Source organism: Myodes glareolus, chromosome X (assembly GCF_982192425.1).
Source record: "Myodes glareolus chromosome X, mMyoGla1.1, whole genome shotgun sequence".
Lineage (NCBI taxonomy): Eukaryota > Metazoa > Chordata > Mammalia > Rodentia > Cricetidae > Myodes > Myodes glareolus.
The window spans coordinates 43486489-43504706 of NC_142053.1; the positions used below are offsets into that span (position 1 = coordinate 43486489).

The 18218-nt window shown below is 38.2% G+C and overlaps 1 protein-coding gene and 1 pseudogene across 2 annotated transcripts in view; one reads left to right on the plus strand and one right to left on the minus strand.

Moving 5' to 3' along the window:
• Nucleotides 1-18218, minus strand: part of Rtl4 (retrotransposon Gag like 4) — a 389540-nt gene that overhangs the window by 300202 nt on the left and 71120 nt on the right. The window lies entirely within an intron of this gene.
• Nucleotides 2444-2861, plus strand: LOC125405573 (jupiter microtubule associated homolog 1 pseudogene; annotated as a pseudogene).

Here is an 18218-nt window from a genome sequence, read left to right on the forward strand (position 1 = left end):
TATCTATCACCATTCACAAAACTCAAGTTCAAATGGATCAAAGACCTCAACATAAACCCAGCGACACTAAACCTTATAGAAGAGAAATTCGGATGTACACTTGAACGTATTGGCACAGGAGACCACATCCTAAATATAACCTCAGCAGCACAGACACTGAGAGAAACAATTAATAAATGAGACCTCCTGAAACTGAAAAGCTTCTGTAAAGCAATGTACATGGTCAACAAGACAAAACAACAGCCTACAGAATGGGAAAAGATCTTCACCAACCCCACATCAGATAGAGCTCTGATCTCCAAAATATACAAAGAATTAAAGAAATTGGTCATCAAAAGAACAAATAATCCAATAATTATATAAATTTGTAAGAAAGTCTGAAATTATCTAATGTCTCTTTCCTCCTTTCAAATAAGAGAAAGACTTTAATATGTTCAATATCACTGAAAATCATATTTCTTGTGGTTATTTTCTAGACTTTAGCTTTTCATTGAAAATGTCTGTATGTCATTATTGTATATAGTTCACAATTAATTAAATATTTAGCATAATATATTGCCCCTATAATACTCATTGTTATTTTTCATAATCCATTTTCATTCTGGTTTTCTATTTTGTTAAATTAAAAACTGATATACTCCTTTGTAAAGATTTTTCTGTGGTTGATAAATTATCTTAGTTACAAAAATTTTTTATTTGTCCCTTACTCCTAGATGAAAAAAATTCAATAACTTTAGACTGAGATATATCTTCCCACAGCCCTTTGAATATTAAAAAACCCTTCCATTACTGTCGGTATATTATTCCATATTTTTTTATTTAAAAATTTGATTTCTCTATTTTTATACTTCCAAAAGTGTGTATTTTTCTTTCATTTCTGCATGGTTGACATTTTAAAGTGATGCCTATATATACATGAAAAATTTTAGTGCAGTTTTTAATATTCTGTGGCAGGTTCTCAAGCCCAGGATAGAACTGAACTCCATATGTAGCCAAAAATGAACCTGAATATCTGATCCTCATGCCTCCACCTGCTGAGTACTGAGATTATAGCCACCCAGTTCATGTAATGCTGAAGATAAACCCAGGGCTTCAAACATGTTAGGTAAGTAGTCTACTAACTGAGCTATATCCCAGTCCAATATGCACTTTTTTTCAAAACCATTATCTTTTTACAATGTTTTTTATTTGATTTGTCATTGACTCATTTCCTAATTTCTGATTTCAATGAATATCCCTTTTCAGACATAAGTGTCTTCCATTTCAAGTGATTGTTTTTAAGTATCAGTTGAAATAAGATTAATCAAGGACCCTGTCTCTATGCTTAGCAAGTTTTTAGTTCTCAATATTTATAAACATCTTTCAGCCTAAAGTACAGTCCATAACTAAATGGTTTAGGCCTGGTATGACATTGATCCTTTTCTTGTGGGACTCCTAACAGTGGGAGCACGTGTGTCTCTGACTCTTTTGCCTGCCCTTGGGACTCTTTTCCTCCTATTGAATTTCCTTATCTAGCCTTGATATGAGGGCTTTTAACTGGTCTTATTGTATCTTGTTTTATTGTGGTATCTTGGATGATTGCTCTTTTCTGAAGAAATAGAAGGAAGTGGATCCTAGCAAAAGAGGAGGGAGGTAGGAAGCTGGGAGAAGTGGAGGGAGAGGAAACTGTTGTCAGGATAAGAGAATAATCAATTTTCAATTAAAAAAAGATTTGAAATGTGAGCTTTGGGCTACATTCATACCATGACAGTCATGTGGTATAGGAGGGCCTTCTGTTTATGTGTTGCCTTTATTGGTTAATGAATAAAGAAACTGTCTTGGCCTAGTTGATAGGGAAGAACTTAGGTAGGCAGAGAAGACAGAACTGAATGCTGGGAAGAAGAAAGCAGAGTCAGAGAAACACCAGAGCCACCAGAGTCAGATATGCTGAATCTTTGCCGGTAAGTAACTACCACGTGGCGATATACAGATTAATAGAAATGGGTCAAATTAATATAAGAGTTAGCCAATAAGAATCTAGAGCTAATGGGCCAAGAAGTGTTTTAATGAATATAGTTTCTGTGTGATTATTTTGGTTCTGGGCAATCAGAACGAACAGGCGGGCCCTCTTCCTACAGTCATGTAAATAGGTAAACTATATAGTTGTCAAGAAACATTTATCATCTCACATTGACAGATCTTTAAGTTTTACATTTTGAAGCTGGAGGTAAAGGATAGAGAGGAGCTAGCTGTAAACTGTTAGATGGCTAAAGTCATGTCCAACAATTACACACAGACTGAGAGAGTTCTTATGTGAAGACTAAGAAACATTTTGGTTAAAATAATATAAATAAATTTCTGATCATTAGCTTACCTATGGAAAAATGAAGCAGACTTTTCAATAATCACATTTGATAAAGAATAAGACTGGGCAATGTGGCTCGTAGAGTCCTGTGGGTCATGAATGTGGAGGTGTCTTCTTGGTTCCAGTTGCCTTAGAGTTCTCCCTGTGGCAGCCTACCTCACCCATTGGCACTATACCACTATCCCCACCTTCCAGAGTGTGGACCTCAACAGCAGAAATAGCTCCTGGGTTTTGCCTCCTAGTGGTGGGTCCAATTTTTCATTAAACTTTGATGAAGCAACAGAACAGCCTGTGAAGAAGAGAATGTCCTCTAACATATTGGGAACACTTCAAGAAAAATCCCCAACTTGGGCTAAGTCAACAGGTGACAAGCGCAGTGGTGGCACAAAAGATTAGGAGTCACGTGGAACACTTCTGAAGCAAGCTCTGGAAAAATCTTAGAACTCAAGACAGAAGGTGATATGCATGACAATGCGGACACAGACTTCCAAGCCAACCTGGGGGTAATGGAAAGTAAGCCAATACCTGCTGCTCCTATGCCCACCTGGTGGCTTCAGCCTGGCCCTGGCTCTATCTAAAAGAAACCCAGCCTGTTCTTGGGTTAGTTTCTCCTCTTACAGCTCGTCCCGCTGATATTTTCCATGCTTGTGAACTTAACAGCATCAGCCTGACTATATATCTTTCAGATTTGGGTCATTAAAAAAACCAAACACTTGAAAAGAAAAGGACTAAGACTACAAATTGGTCCAAACAACTCACTAAATAAATAGCAGAGACAATAAAATAAATGCAAGTATAAAAAATCCTGCTGGGATTTCTTTTCCATAATTACTGTATTATATTATTTTAAATATACAGTTTTCAAACAAGTTTACAATACATGCAGAGAAATAAGATATTATAACTTATACATGTGAAAATATGTGGTCAGTAGAAATTTTTCCCAAGGATGCTCAGATGTTGGATTAATTAGACAAAGACAAAGATATCTTCGTTTTGGCTTTTTGAAACAGGGTCTCTCTATGTAACAGGCTTGACTGTCTTGGAACTAGCTGTTGCAGGGAGGTTGTTTGTTGGTTCCCGGCTGCCCAGGTAGCTTTGACCCGAAATAATCACACAGAAACTTTATTAATATAACCATTGCTTGGCTCATTAGCTCTAGCTTCTTATTGGCTAACTCTTATATTAATTTAACCCATTTCTATTAATCTGTGTATGGCCATATGGCTGTGGCTTACCGGGTAAAGTTTTAGCAGTCTGTCTCTGGTACCAGCTCCATGGCTTCTCTCTGACTCGACCTCCTTTTCCTCAACATTTAGTTTAGTTTTCCCTGCCTACCTATATTTTCTGAGCAGGCCCAAGACAGTTTCTTTATTAACCAATGGTATTCAAAGCATACAGAGGAGAATCCCACATCAACTAGCTCTGTAAAGCAAGTTGGCCACAAACTCAAGAGATCCACCTGCCTCTGTCTTCTGAATGCTGGGATTAAAGACATGCACCACCATCACCTGGGCCACAGTTATTTTAAATATGCTGAAAGAACTAAAGAAACATAGGAGACTGATTCCTTAACATTAAAAAATAGATATTATAAAAGGAATCAGATAAAATTATGGTATTGAAAAACACAATAATTACAATTATAAATTCATAAGAAGGGCTTATCATCAGATCTGAGAGGGTCAAAGAATTATTAAACCTGAAGATAGATCAATTAAGTTACAGAGTGTCAATAACAAAGTGAGAAATAATGAAGGAAAAATAAAAACCAAGAGACTGGTGGGTGCTATAAACTACAATATTTATTATAATGATAATTCCACAAGAACAAAAAAAGATAGGACAGATAAACTTTGTGAAGGAAATATAACTAAAATTTCTCCTAATTTGAAAAGAAGCCTTAATCCTACGTCTTCTAAAAGATTAAATAATCCTAAGCAAGATAAACTCAAAGAGATCAACTCATAGACAAATCATAACTAATTTATTCAAAGTGAGGTTGAAAGGAAACCTTTAAAGATATTCAGTTCTACTTATGTACTTTTAACCTAAATATGTCTGCCTTGTAAGTCATCTAAATAGACAAATATAAAATTTATTTTCTTTTTGTTTGCTCATTGTGTTTTTTGTATTTGAGACAGGATTTGCAATGTACCTTGTGTGGCTACAAACTTGCCATCCTGCTGCCTCAGCCTGGCAAGTACTGGAATTACAGGCATTGTCATCATGCTTAGCTAGAGTGTTGCCTTCATAAAAATGAATACTGTAGAGTATTTAAATGAGAAATATCTCTCATAGTCTTGGGGTTTTGTACATTTGGTCTCTAGTTGGTGGCACTGTTCAGTGTGTATAGATTTGCTGGAGGAAGTATGTCTCTGGGGGGAACTTTGAGAACTTAAAGCCTCACCCCACATTCAGTTGGCTTTCTCTGCTTCTTGCATGAGGTTCACTGCTCCTGCTGCCAAGCTTGCCACCTGTTGTCAAGCATTTCTTCCCATACTGAATCCCTTTAGAACCATAAGCACACATATGCTCTTTCTTCCTATAAGTTGCATTGGTCATGGTGTTTTATTACAGCCCTGAAAACGCAACAAATTCAACTTGGATGGCAAAGTGTATGTGCTTTTCTTTGTTATTATATGAATTTACAGAAAGCCTACTAGAGCCATAATCAAAATATTTTTAACAAATCATCTCAGAGAGAGAAAAATACATTGAATAGTAAGTAAACCAATATATAAAAATCATGACAGAAATATTGCAACAGTCACCTTCTGTTTATTCAGTTTGTTTAGGAAATGGTATGTTTCTTAATCACTGGGCAACTAGGAGCTCTCAGTCTGTCTGCTTTACATAAACTGACATTTTTAAACCATCAGGATATAATAATTATATGGATTACACAGAAAACAGAAAATCTACTGCGAGTAACCATTCTTCATCAACTAAACCTTGTTTGTAGCTTTAATGTCTCTGTGAAGACTATGATTTCTCATTATCTAGTAGCAAGGTTGTAACTAATTTTAGAAACTTCGGACGAATGCACACTGTGTTTTGCCAAACGTTAAGTGTTGCTTAAAAATGATCGTATTCCAGATGTCAGGTTGTGTATTCCTTTTTTTTTTTAACAACCAACAGGGTAGAAAATGCCAAGGATCTTTATTTATTTGACCTTTTCCATGAGTTGGACTTCTGATATATATATAAAATGTACAACCTGAGTATAAATTAACCATTCTGAAATTAAATATAATTGCTGTGTCTTGTGGTAAAGTAAGTGCTCTAGAATGGTTTCACGTAACTAATTTAATGCTAGGTAGGTTTTTCTTTAAGATTTTTTTAAGGACAACTTAAGATACAAGTAAGTTCATCCAACTTTCAACTTTAGTAAAGATCAAAGCTGGTAAGAATCTATTTAAAGTGGTTATAAAGAAATTTGAATATTATGGTCTATTCAAGAAAAATAAAATGGAAGTAAAATGAGACCAGAATATTGTTTGTATTAAGCCTATGCCTAGAGTAGAAATAGAGTAGTTCAGAACTGTTGGAGGAAATGTTATCAGAGAGTTTTCAGGACATAAGAGGACAAAAGATATTTCTTCCAAAAGTCTTTACCAAAACTACTTATCTACTTGTGTTGGTCTGGAACACAACCAAAAGCTTAGTTCCTTAAATATAAGAGAAGACATAATTTGTTAGGAGGGAAGTAATTTATTTATTCATTCAACATTGTGTAAGAGAAAGTTACAATGAGCATGACCCTATGAATAAAGCAGACACTGTTTCCATCCACATGGATATGTGGAGGTTATGATCTAATAGTTAATTATCCTTCCTTTAAGTCCTAAATTATACAAACTTCTTTTAATAATTCCTTGAACTCGGGGACTATATAGAGAGATCAATCAGTAAAGAGCTTGCCATACGAGCATGAGGACCTAGGATTAAGGCCAGGAATCAATCTTTTAAAAAAATTCTGTCACCATGTCACCAGCATGCATAAGGTCAGTCCCATGCATGCTCCTTAGCTATCAGTCCAGAGTTTGTGAGCTCCCATGAACTCAGGTCAACTGTCTCTGTGGGTTTCCCCTCCTGATCTTGACACCTCCCCCTTGTTTATATATTCCTTCTTCCTGCTCTTGAACGGGACTGCTAGAGCTTGGCCCAGTGCTTGGCTGTGGATCTCTGCATCTGTTTCCATCAGGTACTGGGTGAAGGTTCTATGATGACAATTGGTCACCAATCTGATTACAGGGGAAAGTCAGTTGAGGCACCCTCTCCACTGTTGCTAGGAGTCTTAGCTGGGAGTCATCCTTGTGGAGTCCTGGGAATTTCCCCAGCACCAAGTTTCTCCCTAACCCTATAATGGTCCCCTATATCAAGATATCTCTTTCATTGTTCTCCCTCTCCATTCCTCCCCAAACTAGATCATCCCAGTCCCTCATGTTCCTATCCCCCATTCCCTCCTCTCTACCTCTACTCCTAGTTTACCAGGGAGATTTCATCTATTTCCCCTTCCCAGGATGATCGATGCAACCTCTTAGGGTCTGCCTTGTTACCTAGCTTCTCTGGGGCTGTGGATTGTAGCCTGGTTATGCTTTGCTGATCAGTAGCTGTCCCTGGCACATGAACTGGCTTTTTGGATCCCATTCCCTATGGTGGGATGCCTTATTCAGCCTTGATGCAGGGGGAGGAATTTGGTCCTGCCTCAGTTTGATATAGCAGGTTTGTTGACTCCCCATGGGAGACCTTACCTTTTCTGATGAGTAGATGGGGGTAGGTAGAAAGGAGGTGGGCAGGAACAGGGGAAGAGGAGGGAGGGAAAACTGTGGTTAGCACGTAAAATAAATAATTTTTTTTAAAAAAACTTGGGTGATATTTCTACATGAAGGGACGAAGACACATGGATCCCTGGGCCTCATAGGCTAAGTAGCCTATAACTTTTGAGTTCTAGGTTTGGTGAGAAATCCTGTCTCAAAAGTCAAAGCAAATGGCTATTGAAGAACAACAACAATGGTTGACATCTGACCTCCACATGCAAATATATATATACATGCACCCACACCAGGACACACAGAAATGTGAATAAACAGAACACACCAAAGAGTACTTCTTACATTTGAATGGGCATAAGTTTAATCCTAGTGGCATAAATCCAAGTGCTAATCCTAGTACTTGGGAGGCTGAGACAGGAGAATCACAAGTTTGAAGCCAGTCTATGCAGCAAACTGAGAGTCTACTCCAATAAAATATAATTAAACAGAACAAAAATGTTTTCCTAAATACCTTCCACAGACCATCTTACATCTGTGTTGACTATCAAACCTTGAAAGTTGGAGCAAAAGAATGGTATCATCCTTCAACACCTTTCAAGATGTAGAACATTAGAACATCTGAAAAAAATGGAACCCTGTAACCTTAATCGAGAGACCATTGAAAGTCCCTAAGACCATACTCTATGTTAAAAAGCTTTGAGGAACAAGATGGCATGCTTAAATTTCTGTGTTCCTCATATGTTCAGTCTGAAGACAGTATTCTCCTTTCAAGCAAAAAGGAAAGTATCTTGAACAAAAGACCTGTATCTTAGTTCTTACATGTTTTGGGCAGACCTGAAAAGAAGAATCAAGCCCCTTCCAAATGACATATTTTGTAGACTTTTGTCAGCACTGCAGTGTGCTGACCAACAAAAGATGATTTCTCCTCTATTGCTTCCCTATAACATGTAATTTGTAAACATGCATAACTGTAAGCATGCATCTTACAGGTTGTCAACATGCATTATTTTGTGATCAGAGGATCATATCTTGGCTCATGATTGTTGTAAAATAGCTTGATTGATCAATCTTTACTTTGAATGGAGTAAAGAAGCACACAAATCTACCATGCTGAGGGGACAAGAAGGAGGACTACAGAATTGAGTGAAATTTATTTTGCTCTTGAGAATATTTAGGGCATACTAAATACATTAAATCTTAGTTTTCCTAGTGGCTAAATAAATGAAAGTGTAAAATGACATTTGGCAATGACAAGAAATCATGAAACTTCCAGCTAACTCCAACACTGGAGAAGTGGCACAAATGGCTTCATTACTGATATTTCTCTATATAACACATAAGAGATAAAGACAAACTTTGGTGAAGATTCAGAACACACTCAACAATCAGTCCTCCCCAGGTTGTGAGGAAGGACTGGAGAGAGCAGTAGAAAGGGAAGAAAAACAAGCACCTGCAAATAATTATCATTTGGGTGACTACAACTCTCCAAGTGCTTTATAATTGCTTTTGGCTCAGCTCTGAGCTGTTTTCCATTGAGTATTTGCTAAGTAACTTAAGAAAGTAAGATGGAAAATGAAGCATCTAGATAAAGTAGCTACAATTCATGACCTATAAAACACTCACTATCAACATTCACAATTGACTTGCATGTCTTAACCTGATTGACAACTGTATTCTTCCCATTTGGAGAATTAAACATGGGAGAGAAATTTAAAATATATTGATACACCCTGGTTGTTCTAATTTCTTTCCAAACAACATTTCATTATGTAGATCAGGGAATACACAAATTCCAAGTGACTCGCCTATCATCACCTACCACCTACACCACCACATCTGGCAAAATTTCATCTGCTTCTTTTTTTTGCTTGTTTGTTTTGTTTTGTTTTCAGTGATGGATATTAAATTCAGGGGACTTTCTTCATATGAATCAAGTACTCTTGTTGCAAGGGAGTCACTTGTGAGCCTCTTGCTGGTTCCCGGCCACCCGACTAACTTAACCCCGAAATAATCACACAGAAACTGTATTAATTAAAACACTGCTTGGCCCATTAGCTCTAGCTTCTTATTGGCTAACTCTTATATCTTAGTTTAACCCATCTCCATTAATCTGTGTGTCACCATGAGGTCGTGGCCTACCACCAAAGTTTCAGCACGTCTATCTCTGGCAGCTCCATGGTGCTTCTCCTACTCCACCCTTCTTTCTCCAAGCATTCAGTTCCATCTTCCCCACCTAACTAAGTTCTGCCCTATCAACAGGTCAAGGCAGTTTCTTTATTCATTAACCAAGAAAAGCAACACCCAGACAGAAGGACCTTCCACACCATACTCTACCATTGAGCTACATCTCAAACCCTCAGGTATATTTCAGAGAATGTGCCCAGATTCCTTCCTCATGGGAGAATGAGAAAATGGAAGAGAGTTCAGCAGCTCCTGCCTGACCTTGCTCTTTAATTACCTTGTGTACATCCAATAATTGGCAATAAGAAGTCTGGAAACAAAAGAGCTTTTGAGAATCCAGAAAAATGGGTAAGTGAAAAAATAACCTCAACTAATGCTTTCTGAAAATAGCATATGACAACTTCTCAGTTCTCTAAGTGCTTCTATCGAAGCAAAAAGCACGGTTGGCCATTTAAGACAAAGTCACTTAATTCCATGTTCCCCTATAGCAATCATAGATTGGCCTTAAGGGTCCATAAATCAGGGTTTGTCTCTTTATATGATAGAACACATGGGCCAGAAGCAAGTTGGAGGTGAAAGGATTTATTTCACTCACAGTTCCATGAAACAGTTCATCATCAAAAGCAGCAAGGATAGGAATTCAATCAAGCAGAGCAGAAACATGAAGGGAGGAGGTGATATAAAGGTCCTGTAGGGCTGCTGCTTACTGATTTGATCTCCAAGGCTTGCCTAGCCTGCTTTCTTATAGAACCCAAGACCACCAGCCCAGGGATGGCACCACTCACAATGGACTGGGCCCTCCTCCATCAATCACTAATTATGAAAATGCCTTACAGCCGAATCTTATGGGGGCATTTTATAAATGGAGATTACCTCCTCTCAGATATGCTAGCTTGTGTCAGGGTGATATATAACTAGTCATGTCTGGCATTCATTGAGGGTAGATTCCCTTCCTTAATCAGTTTTGCAACCTACCTCCTATATCCCTGTTATATACTAATTTTGAGTGATGTGGGATTCCCTTTTGTATGCTATGAATACTATTGGTTAATTAATAAAGAAAATTGGCTTGGTCTGATAGGGCAAAAGAATAGAGGTAGGCAGGGAAAACTAAACTGAATGCTGGTGCTGTGGGAACTCCTTCCGCTCCTTCAGCTAATAGCCTTTAAGATACCAGCCCACTTGGGTGTGGTCTCTTTTGCTTTAAAAGGCAGCGATAGCCCTGTTCTCTCTCTCTCTCTCTCTCTCTCTCTCTCTCTCTCTCTCTCTCTCTCTCTCTCTCTCTCTTTTATAACTACTAGACTCTGTTCCTGGTCACTCAGAGGGCTGTTGTCTAGGGCAGTGATCTGTAAGTTTTCCCCTCAAATAGATAACCCTTTTATTAATCATAATTCCAAACTGGTGTGGGATTGTTTTGTGACTTACGTCTACATGCTTGGAGAAAGAAGGGCAGAATCAGGGAGAAACCATGGAGCCGCCAGAGACATATGTGCTGAAATTTTTCTGGTAGGCCACGACCTCATGGTGATGCATAGATTAATGGAGATGGGTTAAATTAAGACATAAGAGTTAACAAATAAGAAGCTAGAGCTAATGGGCCAAGAAGTGATTTACTTAATACAGTTTCTGTGTGATTATTTCAGGTCTGAGCTACTGAGCTGGCGGGAACCAACAAATGGCTTCCTCCTACATTTGAGGAAAGAAAATATGTTGCAATTGCCTCACCTTAGAATTTGAAATGCCAAGGTTAATCATTGGTAACAACCTTTATAAATAGCGTCCTCAAAGAATGACAATAGCATTTGGTAAAGACAAGAAGGACTTTCCTTGCTTGCCCAGGCAAGGCCAAAAGCCTCCTGCAATAAAGAGGAAATCCTGTTTCACATTTAGAGTTAAAAGGTGAAAAGAAAGAGGATACACCTGCAAACGTGTTAAGAGGAGAGGAATGACGAGCTCCTTAATGATATATGTGCTCACACAGCCCAGAAGTCACTTCCTTAGTGCAGTTATTGCAGATCTCCACTGTTGTCACTTTCCCCTCTTCCTAATAGCCCAAGTCTTCTTGTCCTAATATACTGGTTCTCTCTGGACACTCTCAAACTCTCACCCCATCCTCCACTCGCATACAGTTACTTGCAGAATTCCATTGCTGAGCCTGCCAGCTTTCTTAACCTCTAACTCAGAAAGTCTATTCTTTCTTCCACTTACCTAGCTCCCTCCCTACAGTCAGATATCTATATTGCCTTCCCTGTGTTTATATGTGTGTGTGGTTTCTTGGAATTTTCCTAAACTCCAATAAATTTGCTTTCAAATATTCCTTTGAATCTATTTTTAAATTTTATCTGAAGAATTGAAAGAATCCATGTTCCTCAGAACCATCTGACCTCATAATTTATAATTTCATTGATACCGTCCCTCCACCTTCCTCCATCTACAGTGGCCTCTTAAATTTTTCATCAAAAATACAAATACACATGCGGAAGAGGAGACTTAACATTTAAGAGCACTTTCTCCTTTATCGGAGGACCTAGTTCCCAGCATCCATGCAGGAGCTCACAACAACCTGTAACTCCAGCTCCAGAAGATCCAATGCCTACCGCTAGTATCCATGGGCACCTACATGCACTCACAAACATCCATAATTTTAAAATAAATCTAAAAACACAAACATACTTCACTTTTATATTCATCTTACTGTTTCTTTTATCTAGAAAAGATAATAATCATTATTTATCAAAGTTCTCTACCCTTGTCTCTCATAGCATTATTCAAAGTATGTAATTGCCAAGGTTTTGTCTATGTTTGATATATACTTCCTCCCACTAGAATAGAAGCTCATGAAGTTAGGAGACTGGCCTCTGTTGCTCATTGCTTGTATTGTCTGTGCCAAATATGCTAATGGTGATCTGGTGAATTTTAAATAAATATGAGTCAAATAAACAAATGAGCCACTGAGCAAGTCTTTACAGAAATTAATACTGAATCTTAATAAAGTGTCCCAAAGAATACAGTTTAAAAATTGGTAATTTCCCAAAAAAAAACCATCATGTAAGGGTTTTGATTAAGTGAGGAACATGATGACAGCATGCAATGGTTACTAATGTAAAATCTGGTCACAAGGAATTATCAAAAGCAATTAAAAATATTTTCTCATAGGTGATTTGGAAAGAGAGAAAAAAATAAGTAACTTTTATTATTGTTAATGTTCTGTTCTTCAGATATACGAAAAAAAAAAAAACCTGACAAACAGTTCAGCCCCAAAAGTGTTTTGAGGATTTGACAATTCTGTTAATTGACTTGACTTTTCAAATCATTCAAGGCTTGTTGAAACTTGGCTTATTTTCAAAATAGATCAGATCCATAAGTTTAATTAATGGCATGCTGTCTTTTTTGAAGCCAACATCAAATAATGAAATTTTATATTTGTATCATTTTTAGTTTTCTATTTTTCTTATGTGGATTATTTCATTTAATGTTATTTTGGGAGGTGGATATTATTGATACCACTGTTTTCTACATAAGATTTCCATATAAGAAATCTGAGATATAGAGAGGAAAAAATGTCATTCTCTCTGTTACACACTTTGCATATATCAGAATCAGGATTTTAACCTAATTTCTAGCTCCTGATTGAGTATTATTTTTATGCCTTTTGGACTCCATATTTTGCTCACAGGGAAGTTTGATTTTGTAGGGTAAACACTTTATCCTTCTTTGATGATATTTCTTTGTTTCAGTGCTGAAAGTCTTCTGTTGCAGTAACTCCCTGAGTCTCAGCAAACTTGGATGACTACCCTAGTGTCCATCGAGACCAGAGGTACAATCTCACTCACCATGATTTCTCCTCAACTGTAGCTACATCTCAACTCAATCAAATGTAACTGAGCTTAATAATTTACTATACACATATCTGCTGCATAAGATAACAAAGACTCAAAGAAAACAAAGATTATATACATAATTTTCTTTGTGGTAAACATAGAATGTGATGTAAATAAACATTTACTCAAGAATATTTAATCCTTCTGTTTTGAACAATGTGATCTGTGGGCAGAAAGAAACAGGAAACTTGAGGTTAGAGGGCTTCCTGGGTCAAGAAAAGTAAGGGGTTCTCTGTGCTTTGATTTCAAGCAATATTTTTGCCTTCTGCTCATTTCATAACGATGAAATTAAATATGTATAAAATGACTGGGTACATTAGCAATGTTACATTAGAAAAGCGTGAAAGTGATAACAAGCCTAGCATCTTGTGTGCCTTGTGGTAGGATGGCTTGGTTCTTGAGAGCTATTTCTGTACTCAGAAGTGCCCTGGCAGGTGAGCCATAGATCATTAAAGCCATGGAAATGAACAAATTAGCTTACATCGTTTGGCCAGCGCAGGTACAGTCTTAGCTTGTTCTCATTATGGCCACCTGATGGCTAAACACATAGCATTCTTTCATCCTTCTTGAATCCTATTTACTTATTCATGAAATTTGCCGAATGTGTTCCCTGCCTCTGGGTGCAATTAGCAACAAGCAGGATGTGACATCCTTGTTAGTGCCTAGACCACTTCTCAGAAGGCAGGGAACTCAGAAACAGCCCCATGGTCATGTTTATAGATACTCAAAACAAATGCAAATTAGTAAAATGAATAATATTAAAGTCCTGAACCTCGAAGAGCATGTAACCCACAGTTTCTTTATCCAGAGAGGAAATGACATATGTAAAAAATTCATCTCTGAAACAGCCGGTTGTTTATACTAAGAAATCTGGTGGTGCATTGGTGGCAAAATCTAAGATTAAATCTGAGAAAAGAAACACATGATGAAAAAACAGGGGAAAAAGCATTTGCAGTTTGGCATTTCATTATGAGTCTGATATTTCTACCAGAGCCAGAATGAGAGCCACAATGAGGCTGCTGTCACACTGACCATGGGCGCTGAACTAAAGTAATACTTTTAAGGTGGGCACTCCCCTCCGCATTCCCTGGCAGCTAAAACCTGACAATGCTGACCTTACTACATCAGTCATCAAAATAGATCTACTTTCATTTTGATGTTTCCCTCTGCTCCTTCAACTAGGGATCATCTCAAACTGACAGGCCAGGTGCCTCACTCTCAAAACCCCTTTCCCACTATCTGCATTGCTAAGGAGAGAGGGTAAAGCAGAAAACAGCAGCTATAGAGTTGTGTTATTGTTGTTGTTGTTGTTGTTTTTGCTTTCCAAAGTTCCTCACCAAATAGTACATGAATCGAAAAACCTTTGATCATCTACCCTGCGATATCCCAGTAACTCCTCTGGCTTCATTTCCTATTTTAGATCCAATCTCTTGGTGTTGTTTACAAGACTGAGGACACATGGGGGGTCTCTTGCGTGCACTATACCACTGAGCTGTATCCCCCCCCCTGTGGCGACACTTTCTTTCACTCAGCTTTCATCATGCCCCTAACCTGTACATATGCCAGCCATTGTCTTGGTTGAAGTCCTTTATGTTTGATTTCGACCCTCTGCCTTGAATAGCCTTCCTGACATATCTCCATGTCCTTCTATTTTACTCACATGTGACATTCTCCGTTATCTTTTCCCTAGTATCTCTAAAGCTCCCATTCTGTCACATGGGATACTCTCCATATATCCTGTCACCTTCCTCTGGCTCCTGGGTCCCCCTGGTTCTCACGGTCATCTAGCATACAATGGGATTTTGGGATTTTTTAGTTCTCCTCTTTTAGTACTTTTCTCTTTCAAAAGAGTTCTAAGCTTTAGAAAGTAAGGACTGCTGTCTTTACATAGGGGTCACTAGCACTTAGAAAATGCCCTTTATTCTAGCTATTGTGAAGTGAGCAGGGATAAGTAAAAATGTCTGTGTAGCTGTCGTGGGATCAGTTACACAAGCAATGCTTGCTTCTTTTCTGCTTCTTCTTGCTTGGACTTCTTCATTTATCCTTTCATCGTAAGGTAATGCTTACCTTTTTATGTAAAAAGACAGGGGAAAAAGATTCTGTTTTCTAATCCAATATGCTATTCTGTGCATTTTGATGGTGAATTGGGTGAATTTAGACCATTGGTATTTACAGCGGTTATTAAGAGGCATGCATTGTTCCCTGTCACCTTGAAGATTTTTGCTAATGTTTGGGGCTTTCTTAACATTGCTTTGTTTAATGAGTGCTGTAACAGAGCTAAAAATTTCCGTCTCTAGTCGATTGAGTTTATTTGTTTGTCTTCAGGCTGAAGTATTCCTTCTATTACTGTCTGAAGGGCTGGCTTGGTGGCCACAAACTCTTTTAGCTTATTTTTATCATTAAGGTTTTCTTTTGCCTTTAATTATGACACTTTGTGGGAAATTTTGGTTTTTCAGAATGCAAGCCTTTCTTGATTTTATTATTTGGAATGAAAAGTCATTAGTTATTGTGATGTGAATGTTTTTGTGTAAGACTTGGCCTACTAAAACTTTTAGTATACTTCTTTGCTTTGTACATTTAGTGTATTAACTATAATATGATGTGGAAAGTTGCATTTCTAGTACTGTCTTGTGTCCTGTGTGGTTCTTGTATATGAATGGCCTTCTTTTCCATGTATTTGTGAGATTTTCTTTCATGCTTTTTATTAAAATATTTTCCACGAATTTTACATGAAAAAAAGAAAAAGAAGAAAAGAAAATGCCCTTTAGCAGGGCAGTGGTGGCACACGTTTTTAATCCCTGCACACAGGAAGCAGAGGTAAGTGGATCTCCGTGAATTCGAGGACAGCCTGGTCTACAAGAGCAAGTTCCAGGACAGGCATAAAAACTACAGAGAGGGCCCTTTGTCTTCCGGGTCCTGGGAAGACCAGCTACCCTGTTACACTGCTGAGGAGCTCTTCCCAGAGAGGTGAGTGGGTGCTCGCCTGGGCAGCCTGCCTGTCCGGAAGAGAGCACAGCCCCTCCCCCCTCAGCTTCTGCTGCAGGGTCTTCGGTGTTCCACGGGACCCCTCCCTCCCCCCACTGCTGCGGGCCCTTTGTCTCCGGGGTCCTGGGAAGACCCGCTAGCTCTGTTGCACTGCTGAGGAGTCCTACCCAGAGAGTGCTGAGGAGCTCTATCCAGAGAGTACTGAGAAGTCCTACCCAGAGAGTGTTGAGGAGTTCTATCCAGAAAGTGCAGAGGAGCTTCATCCAGAGTGGTCGAGATGGGCAGGTGCCAATGCAAGAATTCCTGCAACAACCTGAAAGGCAACATGACATCTCCAGAATCCAGGGAGCTCGAAACTAGAATAATTGAACACCCTACTCCAGAAGAAATAGAAGAAACCGACTCTAAGCAGATCTTTATGAAAATAATAGAGGAACTTAAACAGGAGGTGAAAATCTGCCGTAAAGAAATGGAAGATAAGTATAACAAAAAGATTGAGGAAATGAATAAAGAAATGGAAGAGAAATATACCAAAAAGTTTGAAGAAATGAGTAAATCCGTAAATGAAATTTTGGGAAACCAAGAAAAAACAATCAAACAGGTAATAGAAACAGTTCAAGATTTGAAAACTGAAATGGAGTCAATGAAGAAATCACAAACCGAGGGCCGGCTGGCTATGGAAAATCTAGGTAAACGAACAGAGACTTCAGAAACAAGCATAACCAACAGAATACAAGAGATAGAAGAAAGAATCTCAGACTCTGAGGATAACATAGAGAAATTAAACACTCTGACCAAAGAAAACAGCAAATCCAATAAATTCTCATCACAAAACATTCAGGAACTGTGGGACACAATTAAAAAACCAAATCTAAGAATAATAGGAGTAGAAGAAGGAGAAGAATTGCAGATCAAAGGTCCAGAAAATATACTCAACAAAATTATAGAAGAAAACTTTCCCATCCTAAAGAACGATATTCCTATGAAGGTTCAAGAAGCATACAGAACACCGAATAGACTGGCTCAGAAGAAAATATCCCCTCGCCATATAATAATCAAAACACAAAGCATTCAGACTAAAAAAAGGATATTGAGAGCTGCAAAGGAAAAAGGTCAAGTAACGTATAAAGGTAAACCTATCAGACTTACACCAGACTTCTCTATGGAAACCATGAAAGCCAGAACATCCTGGATAGAGGTACTGCAGAAACTAAGAGACCATGGATGCAAGCCCAGACTACTATACCCAGCCAAGCTATTGTTCACTATCAACGGAGAAAACAAAATATTCCAGGATAAAAACAAATTTAAACAATACGTAGCTACTAATCCAGCCTTACCGAGAATATTAGAAGGAAAATCACAACCCAAGGAATCCAACATTCCCAACACTACCTACACTAGCTCAGACATCTAGCGACCCTTCACAAGCACAGCTCAAAGAAGGAAAACACATACACTCTACTACCCAAAAAAATGACCGGAGTCATCAATCACTGGTCATTAATATCACTTAATAAATGGACTTAACTCACCTATAAAGAGGCAGAGACTTAGAGATTGGATACGAAAACAGGATCCAATATTCTGCTGTTTACAAGAAACACACCTCAACCACAAAGACAGACACCTACTCGGAGTAAAGGGTTGGGAAAAGGTTTTCCAAGCAAATGGACCTAAGAAACAAGTGGGTGTGGCCATTCTAATATCTAACAAAATCGACTTCAAACTAAAATCAATCAGAAGAGATGGAGATGGACATTTCATACTCATAACAGGAACAATTCATCAGGAAGAAGTCTCAATCTTGAATATCTATGCCCCTAATATAAAGGCACCCACATATGTAAAAGAAACTCTTCTAGAACTCAAGGCAGTCATCAAACCACACACACTAATAGTAGGAGACTTCAACACTCCTCTCTCACCAATGAACAGGTCATTCAGACAGAAACCTAACAGAGAAATAAGAGATTGATTGGAGGTACTGAATCAAATGGACTTAACAGACATCTATAGAACACTCCACCCAAATAGGAAAGAATATAC